We start from the raw sequence: 25,802 nt of genomic DNA on the forward strand, positions 1-25,802 counted from the left end.
TGTAAAATCAAACGAATATCATTATCAGAATTACCAACATCTAACATTCACCTTAATATATCTAAAGCCTACATTTTTAATAGCAAAATCACTTTTCACACATTTCCAGACTTTTTATACAACAAATACTGTACTTTTACATCAAAGTACAGCAGGTAATTTGTGCAAGTCCTTGATTTACTGTTTGCCTTGCTGTCAATGGTTTCCTTTGTTCGATTCTTAAAAAGTTCCATGTAAAACAATGTTTATTTCACAAAGTTCCACAAAGTATTCTTGTAACAAAGGGTTTGAACCACAAAGTTCGTGGGAGATATCTTGTTCCAAATTGTCTTTACATGAATCCAGAAATCGCCGACAAAGTTCTTTCAGGTAATGAAAAGTTTTGCACTTACTTGTTGCTGAAAAGGGATACTGATCAGTCTAACCTTGTCCTCTTTCTCTTTAGCAGGTCGATTGCAGTGGACAGAAGAGGGGCTGAGGCAAGAAGGAGCCGGAGACCAGAAGAAGGAGGAGCCAGCAGCCACGCCCGTTGAAGCCAATGAAGGTCTGGAGAGAGCAGGAGTGCCAGCGTCGAAGGATCTGTTCTCAGGTAAGTGGGAGGTAGACGAGCACAAGCACTGGGTGAGGCTCAGGGTCTGCCTTTTATAGACAGGGCTGAGTGTGGTTCGAAGAGCTGGGTGTGGGTCGAAGAACTGGGTGTGGTTCTCACAAGCAGGTGTGCAGAGCTTCAGGTATTATGCTAATGAGTTGAAGTAACACATGGCCGAGGGAGGAGTGCTCTAAATAAGCCTTGGTAAAAGCAAGGTCCAATGTGCAAACAAGACAGCAATGTCCAAACTTGTGAATACATTGAGCAACATACATAGAAGTCTTAGGGAGGGGCTGCGATAACAAGAAAGGCTTTCAATAGTATGTTTAAAGAGAGCTATTACAGAGACCACTAGTGCAATGTGCAATGTGCAATGAGAAGGGACATGCTCTTTGCTGTGCACAAACCCTAACAGTCGCCCCTTCAAAGGCCCTCCTACTGGACGGGGTTTCCCTGGATTTTTTAGAGAAAACTGTCTAATCAAGCGTGGGGCATGTACATAGGACGCTGGTTCCCATGAATTCTCAGTTTCCTCATATCCTTTCCATTCTACTAAATAAAACAGACGTCCATGAATTCTTTTTGCGTCTTTTATGCTTTTCACTTCATATTCTAGATTTCCCTTAATTGGTATGGGTGGAGGTTTTGGTTCGGGTCGGGTATTTGGGTTGTACGGCTTAAGCAAGGACACATGGAATGTAGCATGTACTGGGTATTCTTTTGGTAAGTCCAATTTTACTGTTACCGGGTTTACTATGGCAGTTATACTAAAGGGTCCAATGAAACGTGGTTGCAGCTTTCGGGCTCCCTCTATATTTAGGTTCTTTGTGGAGAGCCATACTTTGTCACCGATTGTATACATTGGGGCCTCAGATCTATGTTTGTCTGCCTGTCTTTTCATGCTTTCTTTGTACTTTAATAAATGTTTCCTGGCCTTGTCTTATATGTCACCTAATCTCGTTAGTCTATCTGTTACTGTAGGCAACAGGGAATCTTCTAATAAAATGGGTATAGCTCTTGGATGATACCCCTGCATGAAATAGAATGGTGAGCAAAGTAGAGCTGCATGCTCAGTATTATTATAAACAAACTCCGCTACAGGGAGAGCTTCCAACCATTCACTAGATTAATCAGGAATAAACAATGTAGCGTTTGAAGTAAGGTTTGGTTCAGTCGTTCAGTTTGTCCATCTGTTTCTGGATGGAAAGCAGTAGATAATGCCACATCTATTTTCAGTTTTTCGCATAATTTTTTCCAAAATCTAGAGTTGAACTGGCTACTTCGGTCTGACACCACTTTACTTGGCAAACCATGTAAACGCAAATATTTCTCTTACGAAAATATCGGCAAATTCTACCGCAGTTGGCAATTTCTGTAATGGTACAAAATGTGCCATTATAGACAAAAAATCCACTATCAATAACAATGTTGTGAAGGATTTTACTGGTGGTAAACCTACAATAAAGTCTACACTCACAGTGTGCCAAGGTTGTTTGGGTGATGGCATTGGTATTAACAAACCGTCAGGGGCCTTATGAGAAGATTTATGTCTTGCACAAACTGGACAGGTAGTGACAAATTCCTTAATGTCCTTGCTCATATTATCCCACCAAAAGTGTTTTTGCACATTTTCCAGGGTTTTTACCCAGCCAGGATGACCTGCCAATGGTGAGGCGTGATGCCATATTATCACCTGTGTTTGTAATTCTGTGGTGGGCACTAACAGCATGTTGTCGTGATACAATAAACCTCGTTGTATTGAGTTATGGGAATCCTTTAACCAATCTTGAGGTGCTATTTGCATGTGTGCATTATATAGATCTGTGATGAAATCCTTCTGTTGTACTGGTGCCAAAAGTTTTTGGGGAGGAATAATGGGTTCTCCTATTTTGTCTTGTTTCATGTCTGAGGTATGTCCGTATCTAGATAACACATCAGATTGAATTTGTTGTGCACCTGGTCTATAGGTTATAACGAAGTGAAATGTACTAAAAAAATTTAACCAGAGCATCTGACGTGGAGTTAATGCTTTTAGTGATCCAAAAAACTGTAGGTTCTTATGGTCAGAAAAGATGGTAACAGGGTACTTGGCTCCAATTAAATGGTGCCTCCATTCATAAAAGGCTACTTTGATAGCTAATAGTTCTCTTTCAGCCACAGTGTAATTTTGTTCAGCTGGTAATAACTTTTTGGAATAGAAGGCTATAGGATGTAATTGGCCATCTACTGCATCTCGTTGAGAGAGAACTCCTCCTAAAGCTACTTGTGAAGCATCCGCTTCAACAAAAAATGGCAAGTCAGGATCAGGATGTTTCAGAATTGGGGCTGAAGTAAACTTTTGTTTCAGAAGTTGAAAGGCGTGTGCCGCCTCATCAGACCAAAGGAATCGTTGCCCTTTCCGCAACAAGGTGGTTATTGGGGCTGCAATGTCTGTAAAATGAGAAATAAACCTCCTATAAAAATTGGCGAAACCCAGAAATTTCTGAACATCCTTCACAGATGATGGTTCTGGCCAATCAGTAATAGCACTAATTTTCTTTTCATCCATAATTATTCCTTGAGGTGACAGGCCGTATCCTAAAAAGTCCACTTTGCTGACATTAGAAGTAAATTTTTCTAGTTTAGCAAAGAGATGATTTTCTTTTAACTTTGATAATACTGCACGAACATGTTGGGTATGTTCTTCCGGGTTCTTAGAGTAAATGAGGATGTCATCTATGTACACTATGACACAAACGTCCAGGAATTCGTGTAGGACCTCATTTATAAAGAATTGAAAGGCCGCAGGGGCATTACACAACCCAAAGGGCATTACTGTGTATTCAAATAGACCAAACTTTGTCTTGAAAGCTGTCTTCCACTCATCCCGCTCTTTTATTCGGACCAGGTGGTAAGCTCCCCGCAGATCTAGTTTAGTGTATACAGTAGAATGTCTTAATTGATCCAACAACACAGGTATTAGAGGAAGAGGATATTTATTTTTTATTGTAGCCTTATTTAGTCCTCTATAGTCGATACACGCACGCAGAGATTTATCCGGCTTCGGGATAAAAAAAGTGGAGATGACACCGGAGATGTGGAATGTCGAATGAACCCAGACTGTAGTAGGTCGTCTAGGTAGGTTCTTAAATATTTGGTCTCTTCGTCAGTCAAAGCATATACTCTGTTATTAGGTAAAGGGGCCCCTGGGATAAGATCTATACGGCAGTCATATGACCGATGTGGGGGCAACACACTAGCCTTCACTGGATCAAAAACGTCTTTAAAGTCAGAATATTTAGGAGGGAGACTTAGTTTGTCTTGTGTAACACTAGCACAGTGTATTACTGTGCTCTGTTCTGAACCTGCTTCTTGATAGCAATTGGTTCTACAGAATGAGGAATCCAAAGTTACTGTTCTGTTCACCCAATCAATTTTTGGGTTATGAATTGTTAACCAGGGTACCCCGAGAATCAAGCCAAAATTAGGGGTATCTATCAGATCAAAGCTAATCATCTCTGTGTGCCCGTTTTGACAGACCATGACAAGGGGACTTGTTTGTTTTGTGATTAATGCAGAGGTCAATTCTGACCAATCCACTGCACATACTGCTTCTGGACAAGGCTTTAGGCAAATAGGAAGACCTAATGTGTTAGCTAACTTATTATCCACAAAATTTCCTGGTGCTCCTGAATCCAGTAGGACAGGGAGAGAATGTCTAACCTGGGTAGTAACAATTAAAAAGATCTGAATTATGAAATGTCTAGGTATGTGCGGTACCATGAAGGTTGCAGAATTAGAGGTTTGATTAGGATGTTTTCTCGAACAAGTAACCTCCCCCCTTGTCGAGCTTAATCGTTTCCCGACTCAGTTGAGGAGATAGAGGAAACAGTACCCTTTCGTGAAGTTTTAGGTTTTACTGGACATTCTCTGGCAAAATGTCCTGCCTTGCCACAATATAAACATAATTGAAGTTTTCTCCTTCTTTCTTTTTCCTCTGACGTGAGTGGACCTCTGAGTGTTCCTATTTGCATAAGCTCAGGTTCAGGGAGTTTATTATCTGTGTCTTTCTTCTCATGTCTAATAAAAGTTAACCGCGATTCCAGTTTGGATTTATCTCCCTTTCTTTCTCCTAGTCTGTGTTCCAATTTCACGACTAAATCTACAAAGTCAGAATAGTCTTCTGACAAATCAACGATATGAGCCAGCGCATCTTTTAACTCGTCTCTCAAACCTTTATAAAAAAGGGAGACACGCTTTTCTTCTGGCCAACGTGTCTCGGTGAGTAAACGATTAAAACTAGTGAGATAGGTCAATAAATCCTTGTTACCTTGTTTAAGATTTAAAAGCGCATTATCACTTGCCTGCATAAAAGTGTGTTTTGCAAAAAGGCTGGTCTTAGTACGTTTAAATTGATTCCAATTATGGAGGATGGGATCATCTCTATCCACGAAAGGAATTGACCAATTGTCTGCTGTACCGCCCAAATAAGACAAGACGAATGCCACTTTCGTAGCATCAGTAGGGAACTGTTGTGTTTTACAAATGAAGTGTAATTGACATTGATTGATAAAAACATGGAATTTGTTACTATCTCCGTGAAAACGTTCAGGTGCTGCTAAAGGCACAGCATTAGGAACATTTACAGTAACCTCAACTGGGGGAGGGAAAGTTGTATGTTTTGCTCGCGCCCCTGTCTCTGAGGAGGTTTTAAACAAAGGCGTAAAAGCTGTGTTCCACTGGGATTTCCTAGGTTTATACCTGCTTAAATCCTGTTTTAAAAAGGTGTTTTACAACTTTAATTTCTCTATTTCCTCTTGCATATGTTGCAAGATGCCAGACACTGAATCATTATGGGCCAGGTCCTTGTTTAGGGCCTGTGCCATATCTGTGGCGTCAATGCCCTCTGTTTCTTCCCCGGTATTCATCGTCCAACAGAACTGAATATTTTAAAGGCTTGTGCTTCTGTCAAAGCCCAGCTCACCTGAGTTTCTGTTCAGTTCTGATGGAGGTTGCAGACAGTCCAACCCCACCCTGAAACTGCTTATTTCAGCACACTAGTTTTAAACAGTGCACTAAGAACCAGAAGCTCAAGGGAAGGGGGGAAGTGGATAAAATAAAAAAAGAGAAACAACACCGTTCTTGCATTTCCACTGTAGAAGTGCTGCTAAAATCTGCGGCCCTCTCTGACTTCTGTAGAAACTGGTGCCTAATGAAACATAAACAAAGAACAGATAAGTGCAACCTATCCCTAAATGTGTTCCTGACTAACCCTTAATCTATTTAGAAATTCTCTTCTAAAAGTACCTCTTGTATCCTGGTCTTTAGCTTCCAGGTTTGGAATGTGTTACTGTACTGGGATGTGCTTTCTATTACTGTAAAACTTCTGTAAAATCAAACGAATATCATTATCAGAATTACCAACATCTAACATTCACCTTAATTTAACTAAAGCCTACATTCTTAATAGCAAACTCACTTTTCACACATTTCCAGACTTTTTATAAAACAAATACTGTACTTTTACATCAAAGTACAGCAGGTAATTTGTGCAAGTCCTTGATTTACTGTTTGCCTTGCTGTCAATGGTTTCCTCTGTTCGATTCTTAAAAAGTTCCAAGTAAAACAAGGTTTATTTCACAAAGTTCCACAAAGTATTCTTGTAACAAAGGGTTTGAACCACAAAGTTCGTGGGAGATATCTTGTTCCAAATTGTCTTTACATGAATCCAGAAATCGCCGACAAAGTTCTTTCAGGTAATAAAAAGTTTTGCACTTGTTGCTGAAAAGGGATACTGATCAGTCTAACCTTGTCCTCTTTCTCTTTTGCAGGTCGATTGCAGTGGACAGAAGAGGGGCTGAGGCAAGAAGGATCCGGAAACCAGAAGAAGGAAGAGCCAGCAGCCACGCCAGTTGAAGCCAATGAAGGTCTGGAGAGAGCAGGAGTGCCAGCGCAGAAGGATCAGTTCGCAGGAAAGTGGGAGGTAGACGAGCACAAGCACTGGGTGAGGCTCAGGGGCTTCCTTTTATATACAGGGCTGGGTGTGGTTCGAAGAACTGGGTGTGGTTCTCACAAGCAGGTGTGCAGAGCTTCAGTTATTAGGCTAATGAGTTGAAGTAACACATGGCCTAGGGAGGAGTGCTCTAAATAAGCCTTGGTAAAAGCAAGGTCCAATGTGCAAACAAGACAGCAATGTCCAAACTTGTGAATACATTGAACAACATACATAGAAGTCTTAGGGAGGGGCTGTGATAACAAGAAAGGCTTTCAATAGTATGTTTAAAGAGAGCTATTACAGAGACCACTAGTGCAATAAGAGGGGACATGCTCTTTGCTGTGCACAAACCCTAACAGTATATATCAACCCATATTTAACATGTATCTATACAATTGCATCAGAAAGGCTTTGCATCCTTCTTAATACACATCACTGTACAGCTTTTATGCATGGTTGTATTTCCTGCAATATGACTACCCTCCCTTCCCAATCTCCTATTGATGTACCAAACGGGAAGGAGAAGATAAAATGTCTAGTGGAACAGTGTGGCCTCCTGGAAAATCCTAGACCACTGGAGCCTGTAATAGAAAATCAACAGGACACACATATAATAGTCCAAACATATCAGTGGTCAACTGAATAACAGGCATCCAGATCATACACATTTGTGATCACGTTTTGTGAAAAATGAGGCATTCTAATTTCGCTGTCTCATAGAGTCAGAAAACACACAGACACAAGTGTTCACTTTGTTGTTCTGTTAGTACATCCTCTCCATGCATAGTAGTTCCCTGGAGGTGTCTCATTTACATGTTTAAATCCGTGTAGAAAAAAACCAGTGTAGCTTATGTTCTATTGTGTAAATTTTCAATGTTAGTAATTGCTCGAAAGTTATAATGGCGATAAACATAAAAGTGCACATTAAAACTGCCATGCCATTGTGTTGTGATCAGCACTCGGGCAGAAAAAAAGAAGTGCATGTAAGAAGAGCAACAGCATAGGAGAAGTTCGCTTACTTGAGAGCATGGGTCCAAGGGGAGGGGAGGCGTGTGCTGTTAGGGTCTGAAAGTAGGAGAGTTTGTCGGAAGTAAGTTTACCCGTAGGGAATTGGTCTAGTAACATTGCCCACCCCCGGAACACTTACTTCTAAGCTTGCACACTCCCGCTGTAAACCTCACGGTGTCTGCCTTGGCCCAGATATTGCAGAGTATCGGCACTTCCAGGCTAGAAAAGCCCGTTCGTGATCATGTGACACCGTCATGCTGCGTGTGACGTGCAGTGTTTGGCTGCATCAGTGTGGCAACTAGAACGCTGCCTACCTAGAGTTTGAAACTGAAAAAACTTTATGCAGACATTGAAGTATCTCACGCTCATAATAAAGATGTCAAATGAGTTTGAGCATGCTCCGAAAAAACATATAAAACCAGACCTCAGATTGCATTCTTGAAAAGAAGACACGCTCTAGTGGGGATGCCTAATTAAGGAGGATAGCAAATTATTTCTTGCCCCGTGAGATGTTGAGAGATCTAGGGGGGTAATGCCTGTCATTATGAATACAGTATCAATGGCAATGCATCGTGATGAATTACATTTTAAAAAAAGGGAAGAGAGATGCTGGGTTTGCATAAAGAAACCGCCCCTAAGTAGTAATGAAACATAGAGGTGTTGGATCAAAATAGAGCCCTATTGTGGTGCATGCTACTTGGGCAAGCACTAGTCATTCCCATCTATATACAGTAAAAAGAGCACAATAGAACCATAGAGACTGGGTGGATGATAAGAAACAATGCTTTGAGAAAAAGTTCTTCAGAGAGCTGATAAAAAAGGGGGTTAAAGTCTGAGAACAGTGCCTCATGGGATATTATCATTGAGTCCTGTGCGGTGTGTGGACAGATGGTAGATCCACGGCTGCTCCTTCTCAAAAAGAGACTGTTGTGTCATTAGCCCAGTTTTCAACTGTTCGATATTGGTCCAGTTAAAATCATTGGTAGTGTGATTCAGAAGCAGAAAATGGTCTGTCAGTTTTGTGCTGTTTTCGCGACAAAGGATGTTACTGAGATGTTCGCATATTTGTTGCTTAACTTTCCTTGTCGTCATGCCCACGTACCTAAGCCTGCATGGGCAAGTAATTAGGTATACCACGTTAGTGGAATTGCAATTCGTGTGGGACTTTTGTAATACCATTGTTTTCCAGGTTCCAAAGAAAGTTGTTTACTTGTTGACATTAGATGGCAGACGCTGCAGGAACTGCAGAGAAAATGTCCTACCATAGGCCATAGGCCCCACGCATTTAGGATCGTTGGTCCTGATCTCTGTCCTGTGCCTTCGGACGAGTATGCACCAGTGTGTCCTTAAGGCTTCTTGCCCTCTTGTAGGAAAAGAGGGGTTTTGCCCATTGATGGTTGTTACTCTCAAGAATTCTCCAATGTCTTCTTAGGAACTTGCTGACTGCATTGGAGGCTGCATTGAAGGTAGTCACGCAAGTGAGAGGTGTAGTTTCTGAGCTTCTAGTCTCATTCTCTTCAAGGAGTGCTTCCCTGTTTTGATTCCGAGCCCTTTTGCAGCTCTTCTTAAGAATCCTGTCTGGGTAGCCCCGATTCCTTAGCTTCTCAGTCAGTTCACCTGCTTGGTCCTTAAAAACTGAGACCTACCTGAAATTTTGTCGCAGCCGCAAATACTTTCCAAACTGAAGGTTTTCTCGTAAAGGACGTGGGTGCTAGCTCCTAAAATGTAGCAGATTGTTTTTAGCCGTTGGTTTGTGATGCGTTCAGATTTGTAATTTTTTCCAGCTTTTGTGATGACTACGTCAAAAACCATTTCATCCTCTTTGTAAAAGTTGGTAAATTTCAAGTTGGAGTCACACGTGTTAATCCAGTTGAAGAACTCAGGAAGCGTGTCCTCAGTATCCTGCCAGATGATGAGCACATCATCTATGTACCTTCTCCAAAAGGTTACATAGGAAAGATAAGGGTTAAGATCAGATAGAATGTGTTTGCATTCAAAGTCGTATACATACAACCCGGCAACACTGGGGGCAAAAGTGCTGCCCATCGAAGCGCCCGTGGATTGTAAATAGAGATCTCCCTTATATTCGAAGAAATTTTTCTTCAGGGCAAGGGTAGCGCATGAAACTACAAATTCTTTGGGTGTAACGTAATCCCAAGGACTAGACTCCAAAGTGGCCCCATCACTGATGGTGTCATCCTGTGGTATGCAGGTATAGAGGCTTTCTATGTCCAGGGTTACCAGGTTGCTGAGAGATAAAACAGTAATAAATAAACTTTATTACCGTTTTATTTTTCACCTCTGGGGCTTGTGGGGGAAAGCTCCTCCGCTCATATGGATAACCTGCCCCTGGCTATTAGTGCATGTTGCAATAAATAAATATAACAATACATAAAGGCACAATAAAATCTCCTCTATCTTTATAGGTTCATAAAAACACTCAAATAATGCATTTTAACACATTCTCGAACATAACGAAATATACACAATCACAAACTAGCATTGAAAATGCTCAGACCTACCATCAAAAGAATAACCTATAGGCACAAAAGAACAATCAAGAGAAAACTGCATTTGACAAAAACAAACCATAATCAAATGATACATGGTAATATTGAAGATAGAAAAAAAGTCCTTCAGGATTTACGTGTAATCAGCATTCCACAATTCCACTTTTAAGTCTGTCAACCCTAACAGGAGTTGAACTCAAGTTTTCTGCATAGTATGTCAGTAGCAGGCCTTTGTGGAATGCAGTTTGCACATGGAAGCTACAATATTACCTTAAATTCACAGGTATTTGTGTCCGAGTTACTATAGGGAAACATGCCCCTGTCTCCCACACGCACTATTCCAATTTTTCATAGCAAATTTTTCCCAGTTGTATCCAGACAGAGCAATCCTTGTAACAATACATTCTTCAAAATTAGAAACAAGGATTTCCACCAGCAGGAGTAATTTTCTGTGTGAATTCCCACGTGTAAAACTTCAGTTAAAATATGTGTTTTCTACAAATACCAGTCAGACCCAGCCTTTTTGCTTTTCTAATCGCCTTTTATATCATAGCAGATCCTTGTTCTGCTAGAGATTAAAGGTAAAGCACATTCCAAATCTGTTCTCTCTGGGAGAAAACTTCCATTGGACAATGTTTATGTCACAATCGCATAAGTGTATAGGGGATGAGGAATTGATGGTTTCCAACATCAAACATCCATCCATATTCAAGTAAAAAGGCATAAACAAATTAATTTGAAAATTTGTTAAATAACTATTAATTGTATTATTTGTCAATCAATTCCAAAAACTTGTTTATAGAGCAATAAAATAACCCATCTAGGAATATTCAAACTTGGAAAATTATTCCCTGACAGAAATGCACCTTCTTAAAAAACAGCCTATTGACTAAAGCCTCCCCGGCTGCTTATAGCTCTGCTGCAAGGTAGGAAAATAAAATTAAAATCATAATTGAAAATGCTTGCGATATTGAACTTGGCAGCAGCTTTATTACATTTGTGAAATGATGCCGGCATCCAGTCAATATTACCTCTCAGTTTTGTCAAGGCCTTCCAAATGATGCAGGCCAAAACGAACATGAAAAATACCTGGCGTATTGTATCGCACTGGGCATTTATCCTTGATATAAAAGCACATTAATGCGCAAGATGAATTATTATTGCGCTAATAAACAGGGGCATGAATCTGAGCAAGGCAGCACTGCCGGGATAATGTGTAAAAAACAGTCATTTCCCTCCAATGCACTGATCAAACTATTTACTCAGCCCACCTACAATTTAATGATTATACACCGAAGGAATAAGGACATTGTACATTTAAAGGAAGTTATTACCGCGCACTGCAATTTCCTTTTTTCTATTTTAGTGCTCGTAAAAGGTGCTGGCTTGACAGCATAATAAACAGCAATCCTCGCGGTATGTATAAAGTGGCTACCTTTTCACACCGAAAGGTCCTAGGTCTTGTGCTACAAGGGAACAAAGGCTCAGAGTGAAATATAAAACCATCTTTATGCAAAAACATCACTTATGGGCTCATTTAGCTTTGTTCTTTCGGACAAAAAGGAGTCGTAACCCAAACACCACACGTTTTTACACATCCATGTATTTTGATTCACTGCTTGTATTTTTAATTATTTTCATACCATGTATGCAATGGCAGTGCAATTTAGGTTTTAATGTGCTGCATAAAACACTATACAAAACGAAAAATGACGAATACAGTAATAAATGAATATGGAATAAAAGGAAACACCTGAAATACGGTATGCAATGAAATAATCGCCTAAAATAAATCTTCAAAATCTGGGAAAATCAAGACACCACGGTAATAATACGTCACACCATGGAACCAACCTCAATGTTTTCTGTCAACAAAAGTCTACTATCTAAAACTTGTGCTAACCTTGTCACCACGCGCGGGGACACATGTACAAGCCCCTATCGCCTTCACAAGGTCACTTTCAGTGACGTTCTGGTGGCGATAGGGGCCGCACCTTCTTTACAAGACAGCGTTAAGCCACTTAATGCGGCTTAATGCTGCATTGTATATAAGGCCCCCTTTCACGCCATGCTTAGCATGAAAGTGGTGGGCAGTGAGTGTTGCGGTGGGTGTTCCACCACAACACCCATTTTTTTTACGCTGCCCCCATTTACAAGGGCAGCGTAAATAGGAGGCAGCCCCAAAAATAATACCAGGAAAAACCTGGGGGCAGATATATAAGAACTGATGCATCTCTGCCTATCAGCAGAGATGCGCCAGTTAATTTACGTCACGTAAAAAAACTCTTGCGCCACCATGGATGTGTTGCATTTACAATGTGGTGCACCGTGGCGCAAAGATTGAAACATTCGTGATGCATCTATTGCAGAAAAGGCAACATATTGCTGGAATCGTGTCGCAAGCACAACGCAACTCCAGCAATGATTTGGAATGCCTATTTCTAATATGCTGCCTCACTTCTTACGCCTGCTTCAAGCAGGCGTAAGGTTTTGACGCAATTGCTGCCTAAAAGTGACTCAGTGAAATCTTGTCACATATTACATCACTCATTACATGGTCAGTGACATCACTCATGACATCACTGATGACATCTCAAATGACATCACTGATGACATCATCCAGTGAATGTGTGTTTTTCTGAAAACTAAATATGTTTTTTATATGTATATCTCAAGGTCAATGGAAGAATACATGGGTATGTAAGTGTATAAATGGGTGATTTGTTTTGTAAAATTGATTGTATAACTGACTGATTAAGTGTTTCTTAGTGAATACATCGGTTAGTGAGTAATGTTTAAATATGTAAATATCTGTATCTGTCTCTCACTTTGTGTATAAATGCCTGCATGGATTGGTGAGTAGCTACATGAGTGTCTATATGGGTTATTAGTTGGTTTTTGAGTATCAGTATGAGTGTGTGAGTGTCTGTGTGGTTCGCTGGGGGTATTACTTAGTGCATAGGTGCATGAATAAGTGAGTCACTGTTTGTATGTGTTGAAGACAGTATCTGTGCAGGACTGTGTGGGTGGATGAGTGTGTGTATGGTTGTGTTAGTGAGTGAATGACTATCTCAATAGTGTCTTAATAAGTAATTACATATGTTTTAAACTAGTATATGTCAGTATTTGTGTATATAAGTGAGTATATGTGAGAGTGAGAGATTGGAAGAGTTCCTGTATAAATAAGAATGTGTTTTTATAAGTGATTATTTAAGGCAGTAAGTATATGTAAGTTTCTGTAGTAGTAAGTGTGTTGGTGTGTGTATATCTGTATATGCAAGTAAAATGATGTTTGATACTTTGTTTGCATGTGTGACTATGTGTGTGAGTAACTCTATGGACGAGTGGCGGTGTGTAACAGAATATATAGGTGTATGAGTAGATATGATCAGTGAGTACATGTGTAGTAGTGACTGTATAGGACTGTTGGTGAATGAGTGGATGTGTGTGTAGATCTTGGAATTACTGAATAGGTGTGTTGTAACTGGTATTGGTATGTCCATTGTTTTGAAAATGTTAGTTTGTATTTTTGATTGTGTGTATCAAATGTTGTATTAGGGTGAGATGAGGTTTGCCACCCTATCACAAGGATGATGTCATCAGTGATGTCATCAGTAATGTCATTTGAGATGTAATCAGTGATGTCATGAGTGCCACTGACCATGTCATGAGTGATGTAATATGTGACGTCATCAGCAGTGCATTGCGGACGCGTGAGTTATAGTTAGCTGAACTAAATATAACGGGAGAATTTCTATGGTTTTGTACGAGTGAAATGTCCAGCTAACTATAACGCCCCGAAACCTATGTTTTTTTAAAATGCTAATTGCTAATTATAAAGAGGCTGAAACCTCTGTTTTTTTCAGTGAATTTCAAAGGTGTTTTAAATGCTAATTCCTAACTATAACGCCCCGGAAACCTATGTTTCTTTCAGTGAATTTCAAAGGTTTTTTTTCAATGCTAATTTCTAACTAAAATGTTTCTGAAAGCTATGTTTTTTTCAGTAAATTTCAAAAGTTTTATAAATGATAATTTTTAAGTATAGTAATAGTTCTATCTATTTTTTGGTACTGATTTTCTACCCTTTTTTAAATGTTTATTTTTTAAATATTTTATTCATTAAATAACATTATGTATTTTTTATGAAAATTGAAAAAATAATGTTTAAAAAAATTTCAAACTAAAATATGGTTTACTATTTTTGTTTTATTTTTTTAATTTAGTCAGTCAGTCAAGAATCTTTATTCGATTTAGTTAAAAATCATACAAAGAAATAAAAGCATTTATATACAGATAAAAAGCTATTTACAATATCATACAAATCAGTGCGTATAATGAGGTTCTTTTCCCAAGCTATATATAAAAAAGCGAATTAATACATTTTTATACAAGGTTTAAAAATAAACCTCATTTGGGCGGGCCCATTACTATGTTGCATTTTTTAGTTCTAGCTGCCGCCACCAGGAAGTTTGCCATGCGAATTGTAATACGAATATTGTTCAGTGATTGGAGATAGAGCAGGGCTGGTCTCACCTGCGAGAAGCCAGCCTCCTTTAAAACAGGCAACAGATATGTTTTCCTAGGCTCCAAAAAGAGGCCACAAAATATAACAATATGCATGGTATCTTGAACAGAAAAGTTATCACAGCAACGGGGGGGGGGGGCTAAATCTGGTTTTTCCCAAGTTTTAAAGTTACCCAAATAAAAATGTATCAGGTTAAACCTAAGCTTGGTCAGGAGAAACCTATGAAATGGCTTTGTAACAAAACTAAGGAAAGGTGCTAGTGCAGTGGAATTTACCAGCAGATAATGTTTCCTCACTGCCGGTTTATGCAGTTCCCTTTCCTCCCGCCCCACTCTTGCCCTGCTCATGAACTGCTTCTTGATTGTGTCTACATCCTGTTTCTTGATGTCCATAGGGGATGTAAAGAGTTCCGGGCGTCCTAGATCTGTAACAGACTTCATCAGGTAAGCCAACCATGGCACCCTTTTAAAGTGGTCTAGAGACATGACATCAGTCATGATCTTATGATTAATGGATAATTCCTCATTGAGCCACGTCTTTAGCCAAAAGATCAAAGGTGCCATGTTCAGTCTATCAGTGACGAAATCCAAGCCCACCTCCATATGTGTAGAAAAAGTCGGTGTGGACTGTAGGACAGACAAAAGGGAACGTAAAAATCTGTTTTCCGCCTTCTGTATCGGTTCAAGATTTACATAACCCCAAAGGGGTGAACCATATAAAGCCAGTGCAACAGATTTTCTGTTATAAATCTTTAAAAGGGCTTCCATCGGCCTGGCGCCCAACCTATTTGCAAAGCCCATGAGGGCTGCTGTTGATCTAGTCACCGCCAGGCTCTTAGCCCTAACCTGGGGTCCCCAAGAGCCCCTTTCATCAAAAAGGACCCCCAGGTAGGGAAAAGTCGGGACTCTGGTGACAACCTCACCTTTGCATTCAAAGGTTTTAGATATCCCCTTATTTCTTTGGCGCCCAACGACCATAGTGTGTGATTTGTTCGTGTTTATTTTTAGACCCAGGTGGTCCATAAATGTGCCAAAGGCATCCAGAAGACGTTGAAGACAGACACCAGTGCGAGCTATCAGCACCGCGTCGTCCGCGTACAGGAGGGCGGGTATCTTAGCTACTCCTGCACGCGAAACGTCTCCCTCCACGTCTTCCAGGTAGGCGCCCAAGCCATTAATGTAAATAGTGAAGAGCAGTGGGGCCAATATACAACCCTGCCTGACCCCGCGCATAGAATTAAAACGGGGCGTGCACCTTCCCTCGTTGGTAACCCGCACCACTGCAAATAGCTCTTGGTGAAGTGAAGCCATATACCTAACCAGTGCCTCATCTATCCCCATCCTCAGGAGGGTGGCCCACAACTTAGACCTGTTCACCAGATCGAAGGCCGCGGAGAGGTCCATAAACGCTAGGAATAAAGACCCCTTCTTGGCCACCGTATATTTCGAGATCAGCAGATGTAAGTTGGAGCATTGCTCTACCGTTCCTCTCCTCTCCCTAAACCCATATTGAATGTTGGCTAGCCCCCCGCAGCTCTCAACACTATCCCTCAGCTTGACCAAAAGGACTCTGCCTAAGATCTTAACTGCAGAGTCCAAGAGCGATATGGGCCTGTAGCACCCGGGGTCATCACGCTGGCCCTTCTTAAAAATGGGGACGATGGTGAAAGTTACCCAGGTGGTTGGTAGAGGGTTGCCATTTGCGGCGGTGAAGACATTGGCCAGAACTCCCGCCCATAGCTTGGGTGAGTGTATGTAAAAGTCGGCAGGCACCCCATCAGGGCCAGGTGCCTTGTTCTTGGTGGTGGCCAGAATAGTTTTCTCGACCTCTGCCCTCGTAAAACAAATGGGGGGTGCTTCCGGGACCGCCAGGTGACATGCTTGACATTCCGTCTCGTTGTCTCCATACACTGTTCTAAAATGAGCCAACCATCTGTCGTCGGGGATAACACAATCCATGACGGCATTGGCTGAATCAGAGAAGAAGGACTGGTTGATTATGGCCCAAAATTGCCTGCTGTCCCGCAGGACGGCCGTGGAAAGAAGATTCTCTCAGGCTTCGGTCTTAATTTTGTCCTGTCTGGTCTTGACTGCTTGCTTGTATTCCTTCCTCAATATGGCAATGTCTGCCCTCGGCCTGGGTTTTATCTTCAAGGCTGCCATTAAGGATTTATGTGCTTTTGAACAAGTAGCGTCAAACCAGTGCTCCTTGTTAAAGACTCCCTTCCTGGTTTTAGCCGTTAGATCCCGCGAGACCTGACCATAAATTGCTTGGACGGCCCCTATGATTTCGCTGTCTGAGGCGTTTGAGTTTTGGCATGTCGCCACGTGGGCCTCGATTTTCGGGAAAACTTCCGCATAGAAATTTTTCGGGACCTCCTTTGCCCATTTAAGCCTTCTTCCCTGATCGACTGTGCATAAAATATGTCCTGGTTTTGCTAGCCCTGGCTTAGGCCCCATAAAATCTCCCCAGGCAACCTCAAGTATGACAGGGTTATGGTCACTATAGAGAGAGGGAACTGTACAATAGGAGCTGACCCTGTTTAAGATACCTGGGGTAACAAATATGTAATCGATGATTGTTCCAGGGTCAGTCCCCTTAAAGGTAGGTGTTCTTGAACCCCCTCAGTGGGCAGGGGTTCAAAAAGGTTAAAATTGGCCAAAAGATCTTCCAGCTCCTCACCTAATGTGGTGTGCTCAAAGTGAGGTCCCTCAGGTCCTACTCCCCCCTCTTTAATACTTGCACCACACATGAGCTTGCAAGGGTGAATCTTAAAATCGCCCAATAATACGCATTCAAAATTGATATGTATATTACGACTGACTAAAATTAAAACAGAATCTAAACTGGTGATATTATTATTGCCAGTATCCCTATTCCAGGAATTATAAAAATGTATGTATAATGTCCTCCTAGTAGGACTAATTTCCCTTTCTACGAAAAGAATATTAGGGGAAGCGTTTTTAGTCTGTCTTCTAGACCCTTTAAGTTCTAGAGAAAATAAGGTTAAAAGGCCTCCCCTAGCTCTACCAGCATTACTAGGGGTAGCAGCCACAGCAAAGCTGGTAAACCCGTCCAACCAGAAGTTAGAGGTGGTGTCCCATGTTTCTTGTAGGGCGATGACATTATGCCCAGAGACAAATCTGGTCCACTCCCTATCATTTCTTTTGGAACTAATTCCTGCCACGTTCCAGCTAAGCATTTTACACATCCCTACCCCATCATTTGTGTTGCCTCCCTCCTCTATCGGGAGCGGTGGATCGACTGATAGTCAGTCTATATCCTCCAAACCCGACAGGGGGCGAAACGGTTATTCGTGGCCAACTCACAACCCTCGATGGCACCCTGGTGATCACGGGCATGGCGAGTTGACGAAGTAGTTGGTCGCCTTGGGAGTTGTAAGGATGTGTGCCCATGGGGGCTGCCCTCTCCTTGAAGTGACCTCCTGCCCAGCCTGATCCCCAAGATGCGTCCAGTTTGCATAGTGCGGGCTGGGGGTGGGTAGAAAAAACGCAAGGGGACAGGTCTCAGATGGTCCCTTAATGAAGTAGCAGAGCCATCCCAGAAGAGTATATCCGCCAGGTTAGCCCTGCTTAAATTAATGACCACACAGTCCCCTTGAGTGGTCTTCTGCTGTTTACCAATCCAACCCACCCTCCTTGCGTAGATGATCATGTCCGCGATATTCTCCCCACAACATGTGTCCGAGCACCATCTGTTAGCCTTAACCATGAGGTCCGGGGTAGATTCCTCCTCGCCTTCCCTGAGTGGGGGCACCCCTATAAAGACAGCAACTAGTGGGGATGCTTCGGGTGGTAGGTTCAGTTTATATTTGCTGGGGGTTTCCTTCCTAAGAACAGGTGTACATAGCTGGTGCTGAGGGCATAGATGGGCCTCCATGTTTGAGGAAATTGCCTCCTTAACTAGACGTGATGTTTTAGTAGCCCCAACACTATTCCCTCTGATCTCAATTTACGACACCCCACACGGTGCCTTTACCATTGCCCCCCTTACCGGACACCTCCATGCTCCCCTCTCCCTCAGTGGACAACCCCCTATCACGTGTATCTAAGCAAGGGGGATGGGTGTTAACGAGTCTATCAATAGGGCACATTTCTTTAGGAGTCCTTCTAGGCAGGTATTTAGTGTGTCCACAATGTCCTTCGCAATCCCAACAAGTAAGGGTTTAATCCTGGCGACGAAGAGTGCCTCCAGTTTATCTCCCATGGGGTAAGTTGATAAACTAGATATGCTCGCCCTATTGACATTATTCTCCAACATTCGCCTTGCTGGTTGCATGGTTAGCTGGTGGCTCGTCTTTGTATGTCTGGCTGGCGAATTAGGGATGGTTGTCTTGGATATGGGGCATGGGGGGGGGAGGATTTACAATTGTCACCACTGTATACAGGGGTAAAGGAGGATTATCAGTAGGCATGATGTCACCCAAGTCCGTGGGGGTAGATGGAGTGCTATCTGTCGGAGGAGGGATTGACAGGCCCAGTTCGTACTCGGCATTTGCAATCTGCTTCGTCAGGGCCCCCACTGCCGAGGATAGATAAGACATGATGGATTTAGAGTGTCTTGGGACCTTAGCGTTTTTCCCGCCCTCGTCCATGGACGAGGCTTTCTTGCGCTTACCCATTTGTAGCAGAAGATGTTAGGGATATGGCCCAGCCCAGCCTCATCCGGCCCGCTGACGGCCTCAGACGGCCCGCCCTTTGCCCGGGCTTAGCCCGGCGCTGCCCGCGCACGCCCGCGATGCGGGGAGTAGGCTGATATTTATGCGCCTCCTGGCGCGATAGTGTGGTGCGCGGCTTCCGGGCGCTGAGGGTTCTGGGATTTGGAGTCCCCTGGTCCCGCTCTCCACTCTGCAGCGGCACTCGAGATGGCAGGGAGTGCAGCGGCGGGAGGCAGGCTGGTGCAGCGACCCTGGTGATCCCCGCGGCAATCTGGGCTCCACAGGTGAGAGCGCAGCAGCGCCCTGTGTCTTTAGCAGGTTCCCCCGCTCTGCCGGGGGTAGCGCTGATATTTATGCGCCTCCTGGCGCAATAGTGTGGTGCGCGGCTTCCGGGCGCTGAGGGTGCTGGGATTTGGAGTCCCCTGGTCCCGCGCTCCACTCTGCGGCGGCACTCAAGATGGCAGGGAGTGCAGCGGCGGGAGGTAGGCTGGTGCAGCGACCCTGGTGATCCCCGCGGCAATCTGGGCTCCACAGGTGAGAGCGCAGCAGCGCCCTGTGTCTTTAGCAGGTTCCCCCGCTCTGCCGGGAGTAGCGCTGATATTTATGCGCCTCCTGGCGCGATAGTGTGGTGCGCGGCTACCAGGCGCTGAGGGTGCTGGGATTAGAAGTCCCCTGGTCCCGCTCTCCACTCTGCGGCGGCACTGGAGATGGCAGGGAGTGCAGCGGCGGGAGGCAGGCTGGTGCAGCGACCCTGGTGATCCCCGCGGAAATCTGGGCTCCACAGGTGAGAGCTCAGCAGCGCCCTGTGTCTTTAGCAGGTTAATTTAATATATTTTAATTATTTTCTTTATAATTTTTTTTTCAATTTTTTTTGGGGAGTTGCGCACCCAAAGCGTACCTATCACGATGGGTACGCGTATTTTAGCCGCCATTCTAGAAAAGTCGTGAAGGATCCGGGTACGTTGAGCGCCGGCTTCGTGTTTTTTCAGTTACGTCATTTACAATCAACATTACGAGATGTGCACGATAGGTATGCGACGGTTCCGCGACTCCTGCTCCCTCGCATTCGCGACACATGAGCATTACAGTACGTGACGCTTGCACGGTGGCGGGTCCCGCGTGACGTCATATACGTGCTGCTGCGCGCTGGATGCGTGACTCCTGCGAAATTTTTTCTATGTATCTTTAATATGCATTTTAGGGCAAGAGATTATCTAAGATACTTATAAAAATAATATATTTGTACTTGAAATAAACTTATATTACTTTTAAATATATTTTCGTGAAATCGCGTTGGGTGCGTGCTTGGTGAGAGCAGGGTGCGAGGATCCCATGTGACCTCAAAAAGAAAGATTTGATTGGTTCATAACATTTCGCAGTGTAAGTATTGAAGGACCGCTCCCATTTTAATGATTCTTCTTGGACTATCTTCAGAGAAGCATCTCTTCTCCAACTTTAACCTTTTTGTTTTTCTTTGGTGTGTTTTTTGCAGCTCTCAAGAACAATGGCATCTGGACAACAGCAGCAGATGGAAGAATCTTCAGAAGAAGAATTCTTACAGGAGGAACCCAAAAAACAGAGACCAGAAACTGTAGTCAAAATATGTCAAAGAGTAGTGTCTAGAGGCAGTGAAAAAAAGTATTCATGCGGCACTGCTAGCATGAATAAACACCTCATGACAATCCACCCTCTAAATCTTGCTTGGGACGAGATGAGCAGAGCTGCGTTACATCCACCAGCACCTGGAGCAAGTACCTCAGGACCATCTACTTCACAACAACAGATGGATATAAGGCCTGAATGTGGATTTTTGGAACAGCACTGCATCAAGTGCAAAATAATAGCTTGTTACGGTGAGCAGTCGGTGGATGCCATTTGCGCAGCTCAACGCAACCCCCTTTGTCAATTTTTAAAACGTTTTTGGGTTGGGAATGATATTTCATTCACAAAGTTACCTGTTTTATTTTTTTGTTTTATTGTTCTGTTTAAAAAAAAATACGAAATTGTTAAAAAAAAATACAAAAATAAAATAAAACAAAAAAAAAGTAACAAAAAAGTTCTTATCAGAACTACCTTATCTGGTTAAAAAAAGAACTATAATTGCATGGTAATGTGTGAAAGTTTGGTTGAATATATGTGTAGAGCATGAATGAATGAAAGAATGTATTAGTAGTGTGTGGTGAATCTATAGGTGAAGATTTATGAGGAAGTACTGCAGCGTTACAGTGCAAGCCCTTTTGCTGCATTGCGCTGTGGCACTTCCATCTTCACTACTGCACAAAGTGCAGCCATGTCGTGAGACAGGCATCCTTGCACCATTGTGTAAGGATGTCTGTGTCATGGGGAGATTGTTTTTTGTGCAGGAAGAGACTCTCTTATGCACAAAAACAATCAGTAAAGGCATTTTCCTCTGTCGATGTATGCTGTGCAATGCTGCATGCATTGAAAGAGAAAAAATGAGGAGAAATGAAAACAATTCTCCTCGTTGTGCCTTGCTACACTAACTCTAGGATGCCACAACATTCACACACATGTCCAGATTTATGATTTCGCATAAATCTGGAGACGTGTCTTGTTCTATGAGTGTTGCGTGTGAACATCCACAGCAGCACTTATGGAACGCCCCTTTAACACAAAGTGCTGTGTATGAAGGGGTTGTATTTACAAGGAGCAGAAAAGTTACGCAAGGAGGCTTTTCCCCACCTTGTAAATATGAAGGAGTGTCTGGCGCCATTTCTTAAGTATACGACTTGTAACTGGAGTAATTTCAGTGTTGCAAAGAAAGTGTATGCGGAAATGATGAGTGCTTATTTTTTGGTGAAGCAATAGAATATGTACATAGTGCTGGATGGGTGATTGGAGAAGTGCATGAGATAGACAGGAGGATTCCTAGATTACATAGGTACAACTTTACTTAGTAGTTGGTTAGTGGTTTATATATATAGTGCACAGCTGACTCATTCTCTAAGTGCATATACAGTGACTGGGTTCTCACACTAATAGAAGTTGACAGCAGTATAGGTTTATAAGCATATGTGTCAGAGGAGAGATTAAATAAGCACATGCTTTTGTCAGGATGATTGTAGGAGTAGCCACAGACTCAGAGTGTGATTACAGACAGGCAAGACTATTCCGTGGACTTTAGCAGTAGAGACTTAGTAGTCTGGAAGGGGTTAGGGGACCGCATGCATTGTGCACATTTGACTGTACCACTGCTTGTCTGAATGCTTGACTCATTCTCCAAGTGCATAAACAGTGATTGGGTTCTCATACTGCTAGTACTTGACATCAGGATAAGTCTATAAGCAATTATGTGTCAAAAGAAAGATTAAATAAGCACTTGCTTCTGTCAGAATGGTTGTAGAAGTGGACAGAGACTCACAGTGGGATTCCAGACAGGCAAGACTATTCCCTGGACTTTCGCAGGAGAGACTCAGTAGTCTGGAAGGGGATAGGGGACTGCATACATTCTACAAATTTAACTGTACCACTGCTTGTCTGAATGCCTGACTCATTCTCCAAGTGCATAAACAGTGACTGGCTTGTCATACTGTTAGTAGTTGACATCAGGATACATTTATAAGCACTTGTGTGTCGGCAGAGAGATTAAATAGGCACATGCGTCTGTCAGAATGGTTGTAGAAGTAGACTCAGACTCACAGTGTGATTCCAGACAGGCAAGACTATTCCCTGGACTTTAGCAGGAGACACTCAGTAGTCTGGAAGGGGTTAAGGGACCGCATATATTCTACACATTTGACTGTACCACTGCTTGTCGAAATGCCTGACTCATTCTCCAAGTGCATAAACAGTGACTGAGTTCTTATACTGCTAGTAGATGACATCAGGATAAGTCTATAAGCAATTGTGTGTCAAAAGAAAGATTAAATAAGCACATGCTTCTGTTAGGATGATTGTAGGAGTGGACACAGGCTCACAGTGTGATTCCAGACAGGCAAGACTATTTCCTGGACTTTAGCAGGAGCGACTCAGTAGTCTGGAAGGGGTTAGGGGACCGCATACATTGTGCACATTTGACTGTACCACTGCTTGTCTGAATGCCTGACTCATTCTCCAAGTGCATAAACAGTGACTGGGTTCTCATACTGCTCGTAGTTGACATCAGGATAAGTCTATAAGCAATTGTGTGTCAAAAGAAAGATTAAATAAGCACATGCTTCGGTTAGGATGATTGTAGGAGTGGACACAGGCTCACAGTGTGATTCCAGACAGCCAAGACTATTCCGTGGACTTTCGCAGAAGAGACTCAGTAGTCTGGAAGGGGAAAGGGGACTGCACTTATTGTGCACATTTGACTGTAAAACTACCTGTCTGAATGCCTGACTCATTCTCCAAGTGCATAAACAGTGACTGGGTTCTCATACTACTAGTAGTTGACACCAGGATAAGTATATAAGCACGTATGTGTCTGCAGAGAGATTAAGTAAGAACATGCCTCTGTCAGAATGGTTGTAGAAGTGGACACAGGCTTACAGTGTGATTCCAGACAGGCAAGACTATTCCGTGGAATTTCGCAGCAGAGACTCAGTAGTCTGGAAGGGGTTAGGGGACCGCATACATTGTGTACATTTGACTGTACCACTGCTTGTCTGAATGCTTGACTTATTCTTTCCAAGTGCATAAACAGTGACTGGGTTCTCATACTGCTACTAGTAAACATCAGGATAATTTTATATGCATTTATGTGTCTGCAGAGAGATTAAATTAGCACGTGGTTCTGTCAGGATGGTTGTATAAGGTGGACACAGACTCACAGTGTTATACAGACAGGCAAGACTATTCCGTGGACTTTAACAGCAGAGACTCAGTAGTCTGGAAGGGGTTAAGGGACTGCATACATTCTACACATTTGACTGTACCACTGCTTGTCTAAATGCCTGACTCATTCTCCAAGTACATAAACAGTGACAGGGTTCTCATACTGCTTATAGCTCTAATCAGGATAAGTTTCTAAGCACATATGTGTCTGCAGAGAGATTTTTAAAAAAAAACATTTCTTTATTAGAATATTTCTTACAAGATGTACTGCCCATCCAGGAGCCCCCCTGCTCCTCCGATCCGGTCATCTGTTTACTTGTCACAGATTTACAGTCACTAAGGACAAAAAAAAGTGAATGGAAAAGAAAGAGAAGAAGGAAGAGAAGAAAAAAAAGAATGACAATCAACAGCTCACATCAAGAAAACAGGAAAACACCAAATTCAGACATATTCAAGAGTCATTGACATCAAGAAAAACATCAGATTATAATGGCATTAACTTCATATAAAAAATATAATATTCTCTTTTATAGTTCTTGGTGTCGTATCCACTGTGTTAGGTTATCCCAAATTTCTAGACCCTTCTTTTTTCTTTTAAGTCCCTTCCTCCGATATATCGTGATCTCTAGAGTGTATGTGGCTAAGAGTCTTGCCCGCCACTGTGAAAAAGTCGGGGGATTTGGATCTATCCAACTGGATGCTAAGCATATTCTTAAAACAGCCATGGAGACATAAATAAACCCCTGCATTTTTTTGGGCCTGATATCCCCGTCCCTTCCTAGAATAATTTCGGCTACTGTGATTTCTATGTTTAAGTTCAAGATTTCGGATAAGAATGCTGATATTTCGTGTCTTAGGGGTCTGTCTTTATCACAGGTGGCAAATAAATTGACTATATCGGCCGCTGGTGTCGAGCATCTGGGGCATTGAGTACCTTTGCTTGTGTTCCATTTGGCTATTTTGTAGGGTGTGTGATATAATTGAAAAAAGGTTTTATAGTACTGCACTTGAAGTTTGGGTGACATTAACAGTGATTGATAAAGTTGGAATGCCTGCTGAACTGATTCCTCCTTCATATCTAGCTTATTTTGACATTTATTTATATGTTTATCCATATCATCTGGTAATAGGGAAACTAAGTAAAGAGATATTTCTCCTATTTTTGAGGTGATGTTTCTATTGAGGATTTCTATTGTTTGAATCCTGTGAAACTCCGCGCTTCCACCACCTTTCTTTATTAAAAAATCTCTTATTTGAAGGAATTTAAAGAAATCTCTTTGTTCTAAGCCGAACTCATTCTTTAATTCTTCGAATGATTTGAAGCCTGTTGATGTAAAGAAACATCCACATCTAGTGATCCCAATATTCACCCATCTTTTCATATAGTTATCAAAGAAGATATCAGGTAGATTATAGTTCTGATGAAGGCTCGTGTAATAAGAGTATCTGCCGACCCCGAGAAGTTTGCGTATATCTCTCCATGCGTTATATATACCGGCTAATGTTTTGAAACAACCTTTTTATAGTGACAGTCAAAGGTAAGTCGCCATAGATGTTCACCTGTTTCAATACCAAGGATGAGTTCTTGTGGGGTCAGAATTTCCCCTTCTTGTATTTGATTCAGGTTTGGGGTCAATAAGATCTTGCTCTATTTCAGGACTGTGGCCCACCAGTAGACCTTGAGGTTAGGGACAGCAAGTCCACCTCTTTCTTGCGGGAGCGAAATATATCGGTACGCT

At 42.3% G+C, this 25,802-nt stretch overlaps 1 long non-coding RNA gene across 1 annotated transcript in view; it reads left to right on the forward strand.

The window, feature by feature from the left end:
- The window catches only part of LOC144783018 (uncharacterized), a 621,918-nt gene extending 601,031 nt beyond the window's left edge, over nt 1-20,887 (forward strand). The window contains exons 3-5 of the long non-coding RNA XR_013601364.1: nt 446-589; nt 6,400-6,572; nt 20,777-20,887. This is a non-coding gene — a long non-coding RNA (uncharacterized LOC144783018). The remainder of the gene's footprint in view (nt 1-445; nt 590-6,399; nt 6,573-20,776) is intronic.
- Nucleotides 20,888-25,802: the final 4,915 nt, after the last annotated feature.

The sequence above is a fragment of the Lissotriton helveticus genome, chromosome 9, assembly GCF_964261635.1.
Source record: "Lissotriton helveticus chromosome 9, aLisHel1.1, whole genome shotgun sequence".
Classification (NCBI taxonomy): Eukaryota; Metazoa; Chordata; class Amphibia; order Caudata; family Salamandridae; genus Lissotriton; species Lissotriton helveticus.